Source organism: Chrysemys picta, unplaced genomic scaffold, assembly GCF_011386835.1.
Source record: "Chrysemys picta bellii isolate R12L10 unplaced genomic scaffold, ASM1138683v2 scaf451, whole genome shotgun sequence".
NCBI lineage: Eukaryota > Metazoa > Chordata > Testudines > Emydidae > Chrysemys > Chrysemys picta.
Window position 1 is genome coordinate 10,001 of NW_027053158.1, and position 7,500 is coordinate 17,500.

Consider the following 7,500-nt stretch of genomic DNA (forward strand, 5'->3'; position numbering starts at 1 on the left):
AGGCAGGCTTAAGAGTCGTGCTTTAAGGCCACCAGGTCAACCCGTCGAATCTACTGGGTTGACCTGGCGGCCGGTTTGCTTTCCGGCCACCAGGTCAACCCATTGGATTCGACGGGTTGACCTGGCGGCTGGTTTGCTTTCCGGCCACCAGGTCAACCCATTGGATTCGACGGGTTGACCTGGTGGCCGGTTTGCTTTCCGGCCCGGGTGTCACCCCACTCCCAGGGCAGCACGGCAGTGGTCTTGAGGACCACAGAGGGGGGCTTAATAGTCGAGAGGGAGCAGGTCCGGGGGAGGCTTAATAGTCGTCCCCCGGCCAGTCCGGGGGAGGCTTAATAGTCGTCCTCCGAGCGCTCCAGGAGGCAGGCTTAAGAGTCGTGCTTTAAGGCCACCAGGTCAACCCGTCGAATCTACTGGGTTGACCTGGCGGCCGGTTTGCTTTCCGGCCACCAGGTCAACCCATTGGATTCGACGGGTTGACCTGGCGGCTGGTTTGCTTTCCGGCCACCAGGTCAACCCATTGGATTCGACGGGTTGACCTGGTGGCCGGTTTGCTTTCCGGCCCGGGTGTCACCCCACTCCCAGGGCAGCACGGCAGTGGTCTTGAGGACCACAGAGGGGGGCTTAATAGTCGAGAGGGAGCAGGTCCGGGGGAGGCTTAATAGTCGTCCCCCGGCCAGTCCGGGGGAGGCTTAATAGTCGTCCCCCGGGTACTCCGGGGGCCAGGCTTAATCGTCGTCCCCCCGGGCGCTCCAGGGGGAAAAGCTTAATAGTCCTCCCCCGAGGATAGGCTTAATAGGCGTCCCCCGGCCAGTCCGGGGGAGGCTTAATAGTCCTTCCAGGGGAGGCTTAATAGTCATCCCCCGGGCAGTCCGCGGGAGGCTTAATAGTCGTCCCCCGAGTGCTCCGGGGGGGGCAGGCTTAATAGTCGTTCCCCAGGCAGTCCGGGAGAGGCTTAAGAGTCATCCCCCGACAGTGTGGGTGTGGGTGTGGGCGGGGGGGAGGCTTAGCAGTCGTCCCCAGGGCGGTCCGGGGGTGGGGGGAGGCCTCAGAGTCGTCCCTCCGAGAGCCGTGTCGGCGGCGGTGGCGGGTGTCAGGCTTTACATCCAGCCTCCGGAGGGTGAGCGTCCTCGGACGCGATGCAGCCGCCGCAGAGAGGCAGCCTCCGAGGCAGGGAGCGGAGCACCGAGGCTGGGGAGTGGGGAGCAGGAGCCGGGGGGGGGGAGGTGGGGGGCGTTCAGGACAACAGGTCAACCCCCGGGAAGCGGCTGTCAAATGTTCAAAGTCCCCACTCGGCCACCAGGTCAAGCCCCGGGAAGCGGCTGTAAAATGTTCAAAGTCCCCCCCGGGACAACAGGTCAAGCCCTGGGAGGCGGCTGTCAAATGTTCAAAGTCCCCACCGGGACAACAGGTCAAGCCCTGGGAGGCGGCTGTCAAATGTTCAAAGTCCCCACCGGGACAACAGGTCAACCCCCGGGAAGCGGCTGTCAAATTTTCAAAGTCCCCGTTCGGCCACCAGGTCAACCCGCTGAATCTACTGGGTTGACCTGGCGGCCGGTTTGCTTTCCGGCCACCAGGTCAACCCATTGGATTCGACGGGTTGACCTGGCGACCGGTTTGCTTTCCGGCCACCAGGTCAACCCATTGGATTCGACGGGTTGACCTGGTGGCCGGTTTGCTTTCCGGACCGGATGTCACCCCACTCCCAGGGCAGCGCGGCAGTGGTGCTGAGGACCGCAGAGGGGGGGCTTAATAGTCGAGAGGGAGCAGGTCCGGGGGAGGCTTAATAGTCGTCCCCCGAGGACTCCGGGGGCCAGGCTTAATAGTCGTCCCCCCCCCCCCCCCCCCCGGGCGCTCCAGGGGGGAAAGCTTAATAGTCCTCCCCCGAGGACTCCGGGGGCAGGCTTAACAGTCGTCCGCCCCGGGCGCTCCAGCGGGAAAGCTTAATAGTCCTCCCCTGACAGTGTGTGTGTGTGTGGGAGGGAGGCTTAGCAGTCTTGCCCCGGGTGGTCCGGTGGGGGAGGCTTAGCAGTCATCCCCCGAGGACTCCGGGGGCAGGCTTAATAGTGGTTCCAGGGGAGGCTTAATAGTCTTCCCCCGGGCAGTCCGGGAGAGGCTTAATCGTCATCCCCCGACAGTGTGTGTGTGTGTGTGTGTGGGGGGGAGGCTTAGCAGTCTTCCCCCAGGCTGGGTGGGGGCCTGGCGGGAGGCGTCGCAGTCTTCCCCCGGGCGGTCCGGTGGGGGAGGCTTAGCAGTCGTCCCCAGGGCGGTCCGGGGGTGGGGTGGGGTGGGGGGCCTCACAGTCGTCCCTCGGAGAGCCGGGTCGGCGGCAGTGGTGGGTTTACGTCCAGCCTCCGGAGGGTGCGCGTCCTCGGAGGCGATGCAGGCGCCGCAGAGAGGCAGCCTCCGAGGCAGGGAGCGGAGCACCGAGGCTGGGGAGAGGGGAGCAGGAGCCGGGGGCTGGGGGTGGGGGTGGGGGGCGTTCAGGACAACCGGTCAAGCCCCGGGAAGCAGCTGTCAAATGTTCCAAGTCCCCACTCGGCCACCAGGTCCACCCCAGTCTAGCAATGGGGTTGACCTGGCTGACGGCCGGTTAGTATCAAGGTAAACTCACCGTCGTCCACAGGAGGGCAGCTCTCAGGCCGGCCGGCTGCGGCTGACTCTGGGGCGGCGCCCGGTCCCGGCAGCGAGGGGCGGGGGGCGCGGAGCGAGACGGGGCTAACCGGGGGGGGGGGGGCGCCTCCTGCGACTTTGGGGGCCGCGGGTCGTCAGTGGCGTGCAGGCCGGGCCTCTCCCGGGGGATTCGGGGGGGCGGTCCTGCGGGCCGGGCGCAGGGGGCTCGGGCGAGCCCGGGCCGGTCCGCCCCGGGGCCGGGGTCTCCGCCTGCGGCTCAGGGGGGCGCGGGTCGTCGGGGGAGGAAGCCCGGGGGAGCTGCACACCGGCCCGCCAGGCCAGGCCTGGCCTGGATGGCCGCGGGGGGATTCGGGGCGGTCCCGCGGGCCGGGGGCCGGGCGCAGGGGAGGCGGGGGGTCCGAGCGAGTCCGTCCCGGGCCCGGGGCCTCCCCCTGCGGCTTTGGGGTCCGTGGGTCCCCGCTGGCGGAAGCCACTGGGAGCTGGACACCCGCCGTCCGTCCCGCCTGGCCAGGCCTGGCCTGGGTGGCCGCGGGGGGATTCGGGGCGGTCCCGCGGGCCGGCGGCCGGGCGCAGGGGAGGCGGGGGGTCCGAGCGAGTCGGTCCCGGGCCTGGGGTCTCCCCCTGCGGCTTTGGGGTCCGTGGGTCCCCGCTGGAGGAAGCCGCTGGGCGCTGGACACCCGCCGTCCGTCCCGCCTGGCCAGGCCTGGCCTGGGTGGCCGCGGGGGGATTCGGGGCGGTCCCGCGGGCCGGCGGCCGGGCGCAGGGGGTCCGAGCGAGTCCGTCCCAGGCCCGGGGCCTCCCCCTGCGGCTTTGGGGTCCGTGGGTCCCCGCTGGAGGAAGCCGCTGGGCGCTGGACACCCGCCGTCCGTCCCGCCTGGCCAGGCCTGGCCTGGGTGGCCGCGGGGGGGGATTCGGGGCGGACCTGCGGGCCGGCGGCCGGGAGGGTCCGGGCCAGTCCGCCCCATGCCCGGCGTCTCCCCCAGCGGCTTCGGTGGCCCCGGGGGGGGTCCTCCGCGGAGGAAGCCGGGTGGGTGGGGAGCCGGACCCCAGGCGCCCAGACCCGTGACCTGCGGCCGCGACCTCCGACTCGGCAGGAGCGACGAGGGGCTTTCCGGCCCGTCCCCCCCTCTCCTTCCCCCCCAGAAAAGGAGAGAGAGCTGACTCGGACCGGGAAAAGCTGCCTACGGCACCTGGGATTCCCAGGCGGTCACCCATCCAAGTACTAGCCAGGCCCGGGACGGTTTACCTTCCGAGATCGGACGGGATCGGGGGCGTTCGGTCCGGTATGGCCGTAGGCACCCGGCCCCGCGCCTCCTCGCCCGCTTTCCCCTGCCGACGCCCGGGCCTGCCGCACGGTGAGCCCCGGTCGGACTGCCCCCCCCCCTGCGGCAGGGCCCCCGTCTCTCGCGGGCCCGGTCCTTTTTTCCTTTTCGAGCTCCGGGGCCCGGGCTGGCCGCCAGAGCCCCTCCGCCCGCCCTCCCCGGCGTCGGGGAAAATACTGTCCCGGACTTCCAGTGCGCCCGATCCTGTCAGCCGGGGGGTGGGGAGGGGCAGTCCCTCGCTGCGGCCGGGGAGGGTGAGCCCAGGGCGGCTTGCCTGCCGTGCGAGGCCCCTCTCGGCCACCAGGTCAACCCCGAGTCGAAAGGGCTGAAAAATTTTCAGAGTCCCCTCCCGGGCACCAGGTCAACCCGTGGAATCGGACGGGTTCACCTGCTGGCCGGTTCGCTTCCCGGCCACCAGGTCAACCCCTAGGTTGCCGACCGGCCTACCCAGTGGCCGGTTTGCTTTCCGGCCACCAGGTCAACCCCTAGGGGTTTTAACGGGGGCACGCCCGGTGGCCTCTTTCCCGTCCGGTCACCAGGTCAACCCGGATCTCCCTCCTTCCCTGGGCGTCCCCTCCTCGGAGGCGTCAGGTTCCATTTCCCCCCCCCCCCCCAGACTTCCAGGGGCCCGATCCAGTCGGCCGGGAGGCAGTCCCTCGCTGCGGCCGGGGAGGGTGAGCCCAGGGCGGCCTGGTCCATGTCTCTAGTGGGCCCGATCCTTTTTTTTTTTTTCGAGCTCCGGGGCCAGGCCCGCCCGGGCAGCCCTCCTCGGAGGCGTGGGGCGATTCCCCCCCCCCCCCAGACTTCCAGGGGCCCGATCCTGTCGGCCGGGAGGCAGTCCCTCGCTGCGGCCGGGGAGGGTCAGCCCAGGGCGGCTTGCCTGCCGTGCGAGTCCCCTCTCGGCCACCAGGTCAACCGCGAGTCGAAAGGGCTGAAAAATTTTCAGAGTCCCCTCCCGGGCACCAGGTCAACCCGTGGAATCGAACGGGTTCACCTGCTGGCCGGTTCGCTTCCCGGCCACCAGGTCAACCCGTGGAATCGGACGGGTTCACCGGCTGGCCGGTTCGCTTTCCGGCCACCAGGTCAACCCCTAGGTTTTAAGGGGGGGACGCCCGGTGGCCTCTTTCCCGTCCGGTCACCAGGTCAACCCGGATCTCCCTCCTTCCCTGGGCGCCCCCTCCTCGGAGGCGTCAGGTTCCATTCTTTTTTCCAGACTTCCAGGGGCCCGATCCAGTCGGCCGGGTGGCAGTCCCTCGCTGCGGCCGGGGAGGGTGAGCCCAGGGCGGCTTGCCTGCCGTGCGAGTCCCCTCTCGGCCACCAGGTCAACCCCGAGTCGAAAGGGCTGAAAAATTTTCAGAGTCCCCTCCCGGGCACCAGGTCAACCCGTGGAATCGAACGGGTTCACCTGCTGGCCGGTTCGCTTCCCGGCCACCAGGTCAACCCGTGGAATCGGACGGGTTCACCGGCTGGCCGGTTCGCTTTCCGGCCACCAGGTCAACCCCTAGGTTTTAAGGGGGGGGGGACGCCCGGTGGCCTCTTTCCCGTCCGGTCAGCAGGTCAACCCGGATCTCCCTCCTTCCCTGGGTGCCCCCTCCTCGGAGGCGTCAGGTTCCATTCTTTTTTCCAGACTTCCAGGGGCCCGATCCAGTCGGCCGGGTGGCAGTCCCTCGCTGCGGCCGGGGAGGGTGAGCCCAGGGCGGCTTGCCTGCCGTGCGAGTCCCCTCTCGGCCACCAGGTCAACCCCGAGTCGAAAGGGCTGAAAAATTTTCAGAGTCCCCTCCCGGGCACCAGGTCAACCCGTGGAATCGAACGGGTTCACCTGCTGGCCGGTTCGCTTCCCGGGCACCAGGTCAACCCGTGGAATCGAACGGGTTCACCTGCTGGCCGGTTCGCTTCCCGGGCACCAGGTCAACCCGTGGAATCGAACGGGTTCACCTGCTGGCCGGTTCGCTTCCCGGGCACCAGGTCAACCCGTGGAATCGAACGGGTTCACCTGCTGGCCGGTTCGCTTTCCGGCCACCAGGTCAACCCCTAGGTTTTAAGGGGGGGGGGACGCCCGGTGGCCTCTTTCCCGTCCGGTCAGCAGGTCAACCCGGATCTCCCTCCTTCCCTGGGCGCCCCCTCCTCGGAGGCGTCAGGTTCCATTCTTTTTTCCAGACTTCCAGGGGCCCGATCCAGTCGACCGGGAGGCAGTCCCTCGCTGCGGCCGGGGAGGGTGAGCCCAGGGCGGCTTGCCTGCCGTGCGAGTCCCCTCTCGGCCACCAGGTCAACCCCGAGTCGAAAGGGCTGAAAAATTTTCAGAGTCCCCTCCCGGGCACCAGGTCAACCCGTGGAATCGAACGGGTTCACCTGCTGGCCGGTTCGCTTCCCGGGCACCAGGTCAACCCGTGGAATCGAACGGGTTCACCTGCTGGCCGGTTCGCTTCCCGGGCACCAGGTCAACCCGTGGAATCGAACGGGTTCACCTGCTGGCCGGTTCGCTTTCCGGCCACCAGGTCAACCCCTAGGTTTTAAGGGGGGGGACGCCCGGTGGCCTCTTTCCCGTCCGGTCAGCAGGTCAACCCGGATCTCCCTCCTTCCCTGGGCGCCCCCTCCTCGGAGGCGTCAGGTTCCATTCTTTTTTCCAGACTTCCAGGGGCCCGATCCAGTCGGCCGGGTGGCAGTCCCTCGCTGCGGCCGGGGAGGGTGAGCCCAGGGCGGCTTGCCTGCCGTGCGAGTCCCCTCTCGGCCACCAGGTCAACCCCGAGTCGAAAGGGCTGAAAAATTTTCAGAGTCCCCTCCCGGGCACCAGGTCAACCCGTGGAATCGAACGGGTTCACCTGCTGGCCGGTTCGCTTCCCGGGCACCAGGTCAACCCGTGGAATCGAACGGGTTCACCTGCTGGCCGGTTCGCTTCCCGGGCACCAGGTCAACCCGTGGAATCGAACGGGTTCACCTGCTGGCCGGTTCGCTTCCCGGGCACCAGGTCAACCCGTGGAATCGAAAGGGTTCACCTGCTGGCCGGTTCGCTTTCCGGCCACCAGGTCAACCCCTAGGTTTTAAGGGGGGGGACGCCCGGTGGCCTCTTTCCCGTCCGGTCAGCAGGTCAACCCGGATCTCCCTCCTTCCCTGGGCGCCCCCTCCTCGGAGGCGTCAGGTTCCATTCTTCTTTTTCCAGACTTCCAGGGGCCCGATCCAGTCGACCGGGAGGCAGTCCCTCGCTGCGGCCGGGGAAGGTGAGCCCAGGGCGGCCTGGTCCATGTCTCTAGTGGGCCCGATCCTTTTTTTTTTTCCGAGCTCCGGGGCCAGGCCCGCCCGGGCAGCCCTCCTCGGGGGCGTGGGGCGATTTCCCCCCCCCCCACCCCCAGACTTCCAGGGGCCCGATCCTGTCGGCCGGGAGGCAGTCCCTCGCTGCGGCCGGGGAGGGTCAGCCCAGGGCGGCCTGCTTGGCGGCCGGGTCCATGTCTCTAGTGGGCCCGATCCTTTTTTTCCCTTTTCCGGCTCCGGGGCCCGGGGTGCCCGGGTAGCCCTCCGCGGTGGCGTCGGCCAATTTTTTTTAAAATCA

At 68.7% G+C, this 7,500-nt stretch overlaps 1 non-coding gene across 1 annotated transcript; it reads right to left on the reverse strand.

Moving 5' to 3' along the window:
• Positions 1 to 3,812: 3,812 nt before the first annotated feature.
• LOC135978796 (5S ribosomal RNA) lies at positions 3,813 to 3,931 on the reverse strand. The gene has a single exon (XR_010596160.1). It is a non-coding gene; the product is annotated as a 5S ribosomal RNA (ribosomal RNA).
• Between the last annotated feature and the right edge of the window lie 3,569 nt (positions 3,932 to 7,500).